Source organism: Balaenoptera acutorostrata, chromosome 18 (genome assembly GCF_949987535.1).
Source record: "Balaenoptera acutorostrata chromosome 18, mBalAcu1.1, whole genome shotgun sequence".
Taxonomy (NCBI): Eukaryota; Metazoa; Chordata; class Mammalia; order Artiodactyla; family Balaenopteridae; genus Balaenoptera; species Balaenoptera acutorostrata.
The window spans coordinates 16,727,646-16,739,479 of NC_080081.1; the positions used below are offsets into that span (position 1 = coordinate 16,727,646).

Below are 11,834 nucleotides of genomic sequence, written 5' to 3' on the forward strand. Positions count from 1 at the left end.
TCATCATTTTTTCATTGTCATTTGTCACTAGGTATTTTTTGATTTTCTGTTTGATTTCTTCAGTGATCTCTTGGCTATTTAGTAACTTATTGTTTAGCCTCCATGTGTTTGTGTTTTTTACGTTTTTTTCCATGTAATTGATTTCTAATCTCATAGCACTGTCGTCGGAAAAGATGCTTGATAGGATTTCAATTTTCTTAAATTTACCAAGGCTTGATTTGTGAACCAAGATGTGATCTATCCTTGAGAATGTTCCATGGGCACTTGAGATGAAAGTGTAATCTGCTGTTTTTCGATGGAATGTCCTATAAATATCAGTTAAATCTATCTGGTCTATTGTGTCATTTAAAGCTTGTGTTTCCTTATTAATTTTCTGTCTGGATGATCCGTCCATTGGTGTAAGTGAGATGTTAAAATCCCCCACTATTATTGTGTTACTGTTGATTTCCTCTTTTATAGCTGTTAGCATTTGCCTTATGTATTGAGGTGCTCCTATGTTGGGTGCATATATATTTATAATTGTTATATCTTCTTCTTGGATTGATCCCTTGATAATTATGTAGTGTCTTTACTTGTCTCTTGTAACATTCCCTAAAGTCTATTTTATCTGATATATGTATTGCTACTTCAGCTTTCTTTTGATTTCCATTTGCCTCGTGTATCTTTTTCCATCCCCTCACTTTCAGTTTGTATGTGTCCCTAGTGGGTCTCTTGTAGACAGCATATATATGGATCTTTTTTTTTGTTTCCATTCAGTGAGCCTGTGTCTTTTGGTTGGAGCATTTAATCCATTCACATTTAAGGTAATTATTGATATGCATGTTCCTATTACCATTTTCTTAATTGTTTTGGGTTTGTTTTTGTAGTTCCTTTTCTTCTCTTGTGTTTCCCACTTAGAGAAGTTCCTTTAACATGTGTTGTAGAGCTGGTTTGGTGGTGCTGCATTCTCTTAGCTTTTGCTTGTCTGTAAAGCTTTTGATTTCTCCGTCGAATCTGAATGAGATCCTTGCCGGGTAGAGTAATCTTGGTTGTAGGTTCTTCCCTTTCATCACTTTAAATATATCATGCCAGTCCCTTCTGGCTTTGTAGAGTTTCTGCTGAGAAAGCAGCTGTTAACCTTATGGAAGTTCCCTTGTATGTTATGTGTCATTTTTCCCTTGTTGCTTCAATAATTTTTCTTTGTCTTTAATTTTTGTCAATTTGATTACTATGTGTCTTGGCATGTTTCTCCTTGAGTTTACCCTGCCTGGGACTCTCTGTGCTTCCTGGATTTGGGTGGCTATTTCCTTTCTCATGTTAGGGAAGTTTTCGACTATAATCTCTTCAAATATTTTCTTGGGTCCTTCCTCTCTCTCTTCTCCTCCTGGGACCCCTATAATGCGAATGTTGTTGCGTTTAATGTTGTCCCGGAGGTCTCTTAGGCTGTCTTCATTTCTTTTCATTCTTTTTTCTTTATTCTGCTCCATGGCTGTGAATTCCACCATTCTGTTTTTCAGGTCATTTATCTGTTCTTCTGCCTCAGTTATTCTGCTGTTGATTCCTTCTAGTGTGAAATTTTTCATTTCAGTTATTGTATTGAAATTTTTCATTTCATTTAGTGAAATTTTTCATTTCAGTTATTGTATTGTTCATCTCTGTTTGTTTGTTCTTTAATTCTTCTAGGTCTTTGTTAAACATTTCTTGCATCTTCTCGATCTTTGCCTCCATTCTTTTTCCGAGGTCCTGGATCATCTTCACTATCATTATTCTGAATTCTTTTTCTGGAAGGTTGCCTATCTCCACTTCATTCAGTTGTTTTTCTGGGGTTTTAGCTTGCTCCTTCATCTGGTACATAGCCTTCTGCCTTTTCATCTTGTCTATCTTTCTGTGAATGTGGTTTTTGTTCCACAGGCTGCAGGATTGTAGTTCTTCTTGCTTCTTCTGTCTTCCCTCTGGTGGATGAGGCTATCTAAGAGGCTTGAGCAAGTTTCCTGATGGGAGGGACTGGTGGTGGGTAGAACTGGCTGTTGCTCTGGTGGGCAGAGCTCAGTAAAACTTTAATCTGCTTGTATCTGGATGGGTGGGGCTGAGTTCCCTCTCTGTTGGTTGTTTGGTCTGAGGCGACCCAGCACTGGAGCCTACCCAGCTCTTTGGTGGGCCTAATGGCGGACTCTGGGAGAGCTCATGCCAAGGAGTGCTTCCCAGAACTTCTGCTGCCAGTGACCTTATCCCTGTGGTGAGCCACAGCCACCCCCCGCCCCTGCAGGAGACCCTCCAACACTAGCAGGTAGGTCTGGTTCAGTTTCCTATGGGGTCACTGCTCCTTCCCCTGGGTCCCGATGCACACACTACTTTGTGTGTGCCCTCCAAGAGTGGAGTCTCTGTTTCCCCCAGTCCTGTTGAAGTCCTGCAATCAAATCCTGCTAGCCTTCAAAGTCTGATTCTCTAGGAATTCCTCCTCCCATTGCTGGACCCCCAGGTTGGGAAGCCTGACTTGGGGCTCAGTACCTTCACTCCAGTGGGTGGACTTCTGTGGTATAAGTGTTCTCCAGTTTGTGAGTCACCCACCCAGTGGTTTTGGGATTTGATTTTATTGTGATTGTGCCCCTCCTACTGTCTCATTGTGGCTTCTCCTTTGTCTTTGAATGTGGGATATCTTTTTTGGTGATTTCCAGTGTCTTTCTGTCAATGATTGTTCAGTAGTTAGTTGTGGTTCCGGTGCTCTTGCAAGAGGGAGTGAGAGGTAAATTCATAGTGAAAATATTTTCTATATGTTAGTGGAAAGAATGAAAATAAATAAACTAATTATTAAAGTGAAGAATCATGAGAAAATTTTAAATAGCAATGTAAGGGAAATATAAAGAAAAAATTAAGTAAATAAAAAATAAAAGAAATATATATTAAGCGATGAGTAATTCCAAGAGTTGATTTTTCTCGAAGGTATGAAATATCAACGAAAATAATATTTTCTGGTGAGTCTAATCAATTCAGAAAGAGATTGCAGAAAATATATTTGGAAGCAGAACAGACATAACTAATCAGAAAAAAATTAAAACTTTTTTTGAGTCTTGTCTAATAGTGTTTTCAAAAGCATGTGTTATGATTAGAAAAAATGTTTAAAAAAATAAATTCTAGATGAGTGGAAGAGTATAATTTAATTCTGGAAAAATATAAATTACCAAAATTGATTTAAGGAAAAAAGCAAAATCTAGAAAAAAAGGTAGTAAAAGTGTTTTAAATTATATTGTCTAAACAATTTCCAGATTCTCTCTGGGTTAGAAAGTTCATTAAAAACACATTCAATTGTCTTAAGAAAGGATAGCAAGACAGAATATCACAGAAGTTAGGAGATTAAATTGCTTATTCCTGTGCTAGAAAATTTGAGACCTCTGATGAAATGAATCTTCTCTTTTACCTTTACAGAGAATAATGAGAGAAAGCTACTTTCCAAAAAAAATTATCGATAATTTTCTTGACAAAGGCTTAATGCACAAAATAATCTCCATCAAATTATTGTATATTTTGATTTGTGCTCCGGTCATGATAGAGTAACAGAGAATAGATTTATCTTCCTATTAGGAAGGGTATCCAAAGCAGATCATGACAATCTCCCTGTGTTGAGGAAAGAGAGATTGGATTTCAGTGAGGCTGAGGTGACCAGAATTTTAAGGGCAGATCTTCAGAGAAGGAGCCGTTCTTGACATTTTAGGAAAAAAGAATACCAAATATATACAGATTCTTCCAGACACTTGAAAACTGTGAAACATCCTCTAGCTCTTTTGATGAGCTCAACATAACTTGGAGAACAAAACTTACAGGAACATTACTGACTAATGTCTCTTCCACTCATTTGACTCATGAATACTGATGCAACAATTCTAACTGAAATACCAACAAACTGAATCCAGCAACATATAATTTTATACCATGTAAAAGGTTGGCTATACAATATTCTTTCAGGGATGCAAAGTTCGTTCAATAGTAAACATACCCTACAGTATTCCCTATAGTCCTCCTGTGAACAAAGTGATGGAGAAAAATATCATAGCTGCTGAAACAGCTACAGAAGAGCTTTTGATATTAGACATTTAGTCATGAAAAAACTTTTATAACATTAAGAATAGAAGGGAACATCATTAATATGATAAACCCCAACCCCTGACGCCAGCACCATACTTAATGGTGAAATGTTGATCGCTTTCACTTTGGGAGTGAAATGAAGCAGGGATATTTGCTATTACCATTTATCTTCAATATTGTACTGGAGGATTAGGAAAATACTGTTCAATAAAATATAAAAAACTCTAAAAAATGTACAATTTTGACTGTATTAAATGTAAAAGCTTACATTCCTTAAAATAACCCTTTAAGAAAGTGAATATTAAGCCAAATAACAAAAGATATTTGTGACCCATTTAACTATAAATGGCCCAGATTTCTAAGTAATTCATAAAAACCAATAAGGAAAAAAATATCTGGTAGAAGACTGGGCAAAAAATTTGAACAGGCATGTTTTATAAGAAAATATCCACATTACACAATCATTATACAACAGAATATGTGGTGCTATTTTATTAATAGTAATTGGGAAGCATAAAATAAAACCACAATGAGATCCCATTAGACCCCACCAGAATGGCTAAAATTTTAAAACGCCAGAAAATGCCAGGCTATTTTGTTTTGCCAAAAAAGTGAAACAATAGGAACTTTCATACAGCTTTGGTGGAAGTGTAAACTGGTACAACCATTTTGGAAAGCAGTTTGTCTTAACAATTAAATTGAAGATATGCATTCCTTATTACCCATAAATTCTATGCTTAGGAACTTTTCCAGCAGAGGTATATGCAGATTTTCCCTAGAAGACACATACACAAATCTTTACAGTAACATTACTCATAATAGCCCCAAACTGGAAATAATTTGAATGTCTATTATAGAGTGGGCACATGAATTGTGGTTTATAATTACAATGGAATACTATTCAGGAAAATGAATAAACTTAAGCTATAGGCAAAAACATAGAATAAAACAGATGTATAATATACTGTTGAAAGAATCCAGAATCAGAAGATATATACTATTCAAATCCATTTATATAAGTTTCAAAAATAGGTTAATTAAACCGTTGTGTTTAGAGATGCATCCCTACAAGTGTACAGAAAAGGAAAAAAAGGAATATGGGAGAGAGTGTGAGAGAGAGTGTGTACTGGGGGTTTCTGAAAGTCACTGGCAATGTTTTATTTCTTCATCTGTTTTCACGGGGGGTTATTTTATAATAATTCAATAAACAAAACGTATCTTATGCACTTTTTTGTAAGTATGTCATAATACACACAACAAAACGTTTAAAATAATAAAATTGACACAATTTCTGGTCTTGTTGACTGTAAATCAAATGAGGAACTCTGAATTTACAAAGTTAAAATTAAGCTGAATGCCACAAAGTAGAACAAGTCAACTAATTAATTTACTCATTTTCCTTTGCATTAGAATTTTTTTTTTATCATAAACAGTGCTGGATTTTTATACAAACACCCATATTTTCTCCTCCCTAGTTTTACAAATATCGTTGGGAGTTTGTTTTACAAGTAGTTTTGTACTGCTTTGTTTTTGAGGACATTTGTAATAAGTGGACATAAATGGATTTAAGCAGACATGGCCTGCAAAACACTCACTTTTCTGGCTTTTGTTCCACAAAAACCTGAGCTATTGAAGCAATTTTGCTAGGTGTTTCAGATAGAGACAGTGCTTTTATAAAGAAACTAGAGAATAGGGAGAGAATCTCCGTGTCAACAGAGCGTGTAAAGTTCGTGTGTCCTGTGATTAAAGAGATTCACTTTTTGCACCTTTTTTCCCCCAAGTAGAAGAGAATTGAAGCCCCAAGAACAATAGAGACTTCACTTTCTGCTGCTCCAATGGGAATGGGCTTAGATTTACATTTATGTTAATTTAATAATGATTATCTTTATGTATTTGGTGACGGGCACAAGCAGAAGCCTCTAAAGTATGCTTTAATTTTTAACTTGGTTGGTGATTACATGAATGTTTGCTATGTAAAATCTCTACTGTCCATGTGTTTTGGACCCTGCTTTTTCTTGGTTTAGCCTGTGGGCTCTTGAAAATCGAGTCAAATGCAAGGATTAAGTGCTGATGCTGTGCGAGGTGCAGTTCTAGCAAATGAGAGTGAGGGCAAAGGGAAGTGAGGCAGGGAAGGCTAGATAGGTGCTGTGCAAGGTGATATAGTGCTAGCCCTGTTTCATGCTGTACTGCAACGGATACAGCTGGCTGCTTGGTGGGAGGCCTGCCGTGCCTTACAGGTCATCTCCTCCAGGCAGGGTCAGCAGAGAAACTGGCTCAGAGTAAAACCTTGGGGAAGAAGAAGAGGGAGTTTATATGACTGACTTGTTTTTGTCTCCTGTCCCTATTGGTCAAAGTTCACCACATGAGGTATCAATTCCCTTGTTCTTCTAGGTTGCATTATTTGGCCCCTTTGGCAGCCACTTGGGAAACCAGATATTATTCTCATTGGTTTCACTTGGGTTCAAAAATTCTTTGGAGAGCCAGGTTCTCCTAGACTATGATTGTTCATGTGATTGTGGTTGAGTTGGAATGCCAAGAGAGCAGCTGCTGTGAAGCAAATAGGGAAAGATCCAGGGGGCAAGAGAGGCCAAGAGGATATTTGAGAAGAATATATTTTAAAATAAAAAAGTAAAGTCATACATATTTTGTATATACTTTCTCTTACACATAAAAACTTACTTGAAATAAATTGTCTCTAGCACTCATCGCCTTAAAATGCGTTCTTGCATGCTGATAAAAGAATGTCATCTTCTTGATTTCTGTGCTAAGAAAAGTAAATTTTATTTCTGAGACAGAAAACAAATCAGTTTGTAGCTTCGTATTGGTAGAGACAGAAATTAGTCCATAATCATCTCTTTGTGATAGTGCCTTAAAATTTATGTTTGGTTTCAAAAGGATTGTATCATTTATTATTATTACTGTATAAACTGTTTTTGATATATTAAGTGCAAATTTCCATTCATACTGCAAGTTACTTATTTTCAGTCATGATGGTTCAATATTGTGGTTCAAAGTACTTTTGAGAATAATTTCCTTATTTCCCATGATGTTAGTTTTAGTTTTTATTAATGGGGAAAATTATAATGTCAAAAACTCTTTCTTTGGATTTAATGATGGTTGTAAATAAATTTTTAATTTTAGAAATCATACCACCAACCACAGAATTTTGAAAAGGAGTAGCGTATAACAGACCCTTGACTCTCTTGCTCTTTATCCCACTCGGTAAAAGCACTGGTCAAATTCAACTCTGCACATTCTATGCCCATACTGTAACCAAAAAACAAACAAAACAAAACAAAATGTGCTTACTGATCTCACTTTAAATTTATAATCTCTAAACTAAGAGGATTCTTCATGCTGCCCCTTGATCAAAATACATTTTCCTGGTTGATTTTCTCTTTCGCACACCACTTCTTTTCTCCCCATTTCTTTATACTTGCAACATGTCTTCTTATCCTTATTATCAGCTCATAACTTAATTTCTTTCCTCTTTGCAAAAATGGAAGCAATCAGAATAAGATTTCCAAGAGCTCCGACCCCATCTACCCAGGTATCTATTGCTGAGCTCCTGGGGACAACATTGTCTCATGTTATTATGAAGGAACCTTCCACATTCTGCACTGAGGGTGGCTCTGGTTTTGTGCCCTTATCCAGTTTTCCCTTACTCGCTCAAGGATAATAATCCAGGAATTCTTTCATCTCCCTCCTGCATCATCATTTTTTCCCTTTTCTTAGATTATTCAGAACATCATCCAGGTGGGATTTTTTTTTTTTTTTACCACCATCATGAACTGATTTCCTCTTGACTCCCTATCTCCTTCCAGCTCTCACATCATTTTTCATTTCCCCTTTTAAAATAAAAGCACCCTCTAAAAGACTCACCCTTTCTTGTATTCTCCTCTCATTCTCCCTTGAATTCACTGCAATCAGGTTTCCTCCTATACTATACCAGTGCACTAAACCTGCACTTTATCAAGATCAGCAGTGACCACTAATTGCCAATGATCATTTCTCACTCCTCATCTTGATTTACAGGTAGCATTTATCATAGTTGATCACTATGTCCATCTTGAAACACTTTCTTCACTTGACTTCCAACGCCACACTTGCCCAGTTGTCCTCTTACAGTTGTAGCCACTTGTTCTCATTGTCTTTTGCTGGTTCCTGTTCATCTACTCTATCTTCACATATTGGAGTGTCCCAGGGTAGAGTAGCTGGACATCTTGTCTTTTCTAGTCACACTTACTACCTAAGTGATCTACTCCACTCACGTGGCTTTACATATTATCTAAATGTTGATGACTCCCAAGCGCTGGATTCCAGAAATGCTTATGCAACTGTCTTCTACGTTATCCCCACTACCACACACGGTCAAAGCTTTCAACATTTTTCATCAACATTCTTGTAATATGCTTCGGATGGTCTCTCTGCTTCTGCCCTTACCCCATCCTATCTCCTTTTAACACTGCAGACAGAGTGATCCTGTTGAAATGTAGATTTTCTTAAAATCCTTACACTGCTTTTTTTTTTTTTTAACATCTTTATTGGAGTATAATTGCTTTACAATGGTGTGTTAGTTTCTGCTTTATAACAAAGTGAATCAGTTATACATATACATATGTTCCCATATCTCTTCCCTCTTGCATCTCCCTCCTTCCCACCCTCCCTATCCCACACCTCTAGGTGGTCACAAAGCACAGAGCTCATCTCCCTGTGCTATGCAGTTGCTTCCCACTAGCTATCTATTTTACATTAGGTAGTGTATATATGTCCATGCCACTCTGTCTCTTTGTCACATCTTACCCTTCCCCCTCCCCATATCCTCAAGTCCATTCTCTAGTAGGTCTGTGTCTTTATTCCCATCTTGCCACTAGGTTCTTCATGACCTTTTTTTTTCTCCTTAGATTCCATATATATGTATTAGTATACTGTATTTGTTTTTCTCTTTCTGACTTACTTCACTCTGTATGACAGACTCTAACTCCATCTGCCTCACTACAAATAACTCCATTTCGTTTCTTTTTATGGCTGAGTAATATTCCATTGTATATATGTGCCACATCTTCTTTATCCATTCATCCGATGATGGATACCTAGGTTGCTTCCATGTCCTGGCTATTGTAAATAGAGCTGCAATGAACATTGTGGTACATGACTCTTTTTGAATTATGGTTTTCTCAGGGTGTATGCCCAGTAGTGGGATTGCTGGGTCGTATGGTAGTTCTATTTTTATTTTTTTAAGGAACCTCCATACTAAAAGTATGGAACACTTCACGAATTTGCATGTCATCCTTGCGCAGGGGCCATGCTAATCTTTTCTGTATCGTTCCAATTTTAGTATATGTGCTGCCGAAGTGAGCACCTTACACTGCTTTTTATCTCAGAGTAAATGCCAAGGCCTTAATATGACCTTCGAGGTCTGACAAGATCTAGCCCTGTGTTATCCTTCTAACTGCATTTTCTACTCTTCTGTTGACTCTCCTCAGCTACTCGGAATTTCGTGCAGTTCCTTGAATACACCAGGTACTTTTGTACCCAGAGCCTTTTACTTGCTGTTCCCTCTGCTTATAGGGTCTTCCCCCATATAACAACAAATTACAAATTACAAATCTAGCCAAGTATAAAAATATGATACATTTTATCAAGTTGTGTTTATTTTCTAATGCAAGGATGGTTTTCCATCATGAAACATATTAATGTAATTCACATAATTAATGTAAGTAATGTAAACATTAAAATGAAACCCATAGAATATCATTAGATGCAAAGAAAGTATTCCTCAGTATCCATTCATAAGAATTCTTAGAAAATGATAAATATATACAAAAACTACAACAAATATCGTATTTTATGATGAAACATTGAAAACATTTCCCCCAAAAGTAAGAACATGGTCGAAGATAGCCACTATAATTTCTTTTCCATTTTTACCTTGCAATTCAAGGCAGGACAATAGTAAAAGAAAAGAGAATGCAAGTATATAAGAATAACAAAAGGTAAAACAAAATATTCATTTGCCAAAACATGATTGTCTTTACAGAAAACAAGACTCTTAAGAAAAATGATTAGAATTTTATGAGATTTAGTAATGTTTGATTCAAAAATCAATATATAAAAAGCAATTTTTATTTCTACACATTTGTAAAATACAATTAGAAAACACAATTTGAAAAGGTAAATAATTTACACTAGCTATAATAATGTGCAGTGTTTAAGAATAAATATAGCCAAAGATACACAGGGATTTCATACATAAAATAGTAAACTTTTAAGGATATTTAAGAAAAAACAAATAAATAGTGATACTTTCCAAGTACATGGATTCAAAGACTAAATACTTTAAACATGTTAATTCTCCCCAAATAGACCTACTGATTCAGTGAAATTTTATATAAAATTTCAAACAAAATTTTAGTTGTTATGTGTATGTCTGTGTTTGTGTGTCCATGTGGAAAAAGACACATTTATCCAAGTTTCTTTTATGTAATAACAAACTGAAGATTTATAAAAATGTTGTAATACTTAAACAATATGTAGTACATACACGGCAGTAGACAAGTTGATTAATGCAAGAGGTTAGTGATCTTAAAGGAAGACCAAGCAAATATAGAACTTGAACTCGGTGAGGAGGTCTATTAGAAGTTCAATGAGGAAAAGGTTGAGTTTTCAATCATCAAAACAAAATAAATTGATAATAAGACAGAAAGTGGATCACTAACTCATGCCATATCCAAAGAAGAAAAGAAATAATTCCAGTTAGGTTCAATGTGAAAAATACAACTGTAAACTTTTAAAAGAAGATAACCAAAGACAATATTTTCTTGCCTTTTGGGTAAGAATGGATTTATTACAGACAGAGGTGCAAAATACAAAGAAAAAGATTGATAAATTCTCTACCATTAAAATGAAGAACTTCTGGTCATTAGGATATACTGTAATGGCAGTGAAATAGTAAGTCATGGAATGGCAGAGAGTATTTGTGACAAATATTCAAAAAAGTCTCAGTATAATAATTTGACTTCTTTAATACCAGGTGCACATTGGTGACTCTGGGGGAAATAAGCCAACAGAGGTTTCCTCACGAGGTCTCTAACATTGCCTCTGACCTCTCCTCCCACCCCCCAATTTTAAATTTTCAAAAAATTCCAATACTCTTAAATTTAACTGAAGAGATTTTAGAAATTGAGTGCTAAGGAGGGAGAAGGAGGGGCAGAGAGAACTCATCTGAGATAGCATAAACTACCTCCACTTGATAGGGTAAGACTGTTCGTTTTCTGGAAATACAAGGTTATATTTCATAGTGCCATTTTAACATTATTATTAATGAATTAATTTTTTAAACCAAAGCAAAACACATCTGTGGTTGGAGGAGGCAATGTTACTTAATGGGAAATATCATATTCTTTGGAGTCAGCCAGATACAGGGTTTAGCTTCTCCCTCGAGCATTAATGAGCAGCTAGCAAGAACAGATGATTTAACTTCTTGAAGAGGGTTATTCTAATAGGCTCAGTTTCCTCATTGGCTCCATGGACTAGATATTACCTACCTTGTAGGATTGGAATGGGGTTTAAATGACTCAGTACTTATAAAGACCATTCACAGAACCTGACACTTTGTAAGCACTAAGTAAGTGAAACCATAATAATTCTGTTTAATTTTACTTTCTGAATTTGAAGGATTTAAAATAGCAGCAATTGGCAACTCCTAAATGAACACCAATTCTGGCAAGGATTACCAATTAGTGTAAAGACTATGAGGTTTGATAGGGATTGGA

General features: G+C 35.8%; 1 non-coding gene across 1 annotated transcript; it reads right to left on the reverse strand.

The window, feature by feature from the left end:
• Positions 1-9,314: 9,314 nt before the first annotated feature.
• On the reverse strand, positions 9,315-9,421 carry LOC114235852 (U6 spliceosomal RNA). The gene has a single exon (XR_003621939.1). It is a non-coding gene; the product is annotated as a U6 spliceosomal RNA (small nuclear RNA).
• Between the last annotated feature and the right edge of the window lie 2,413 nt (positions 9,422-11,834).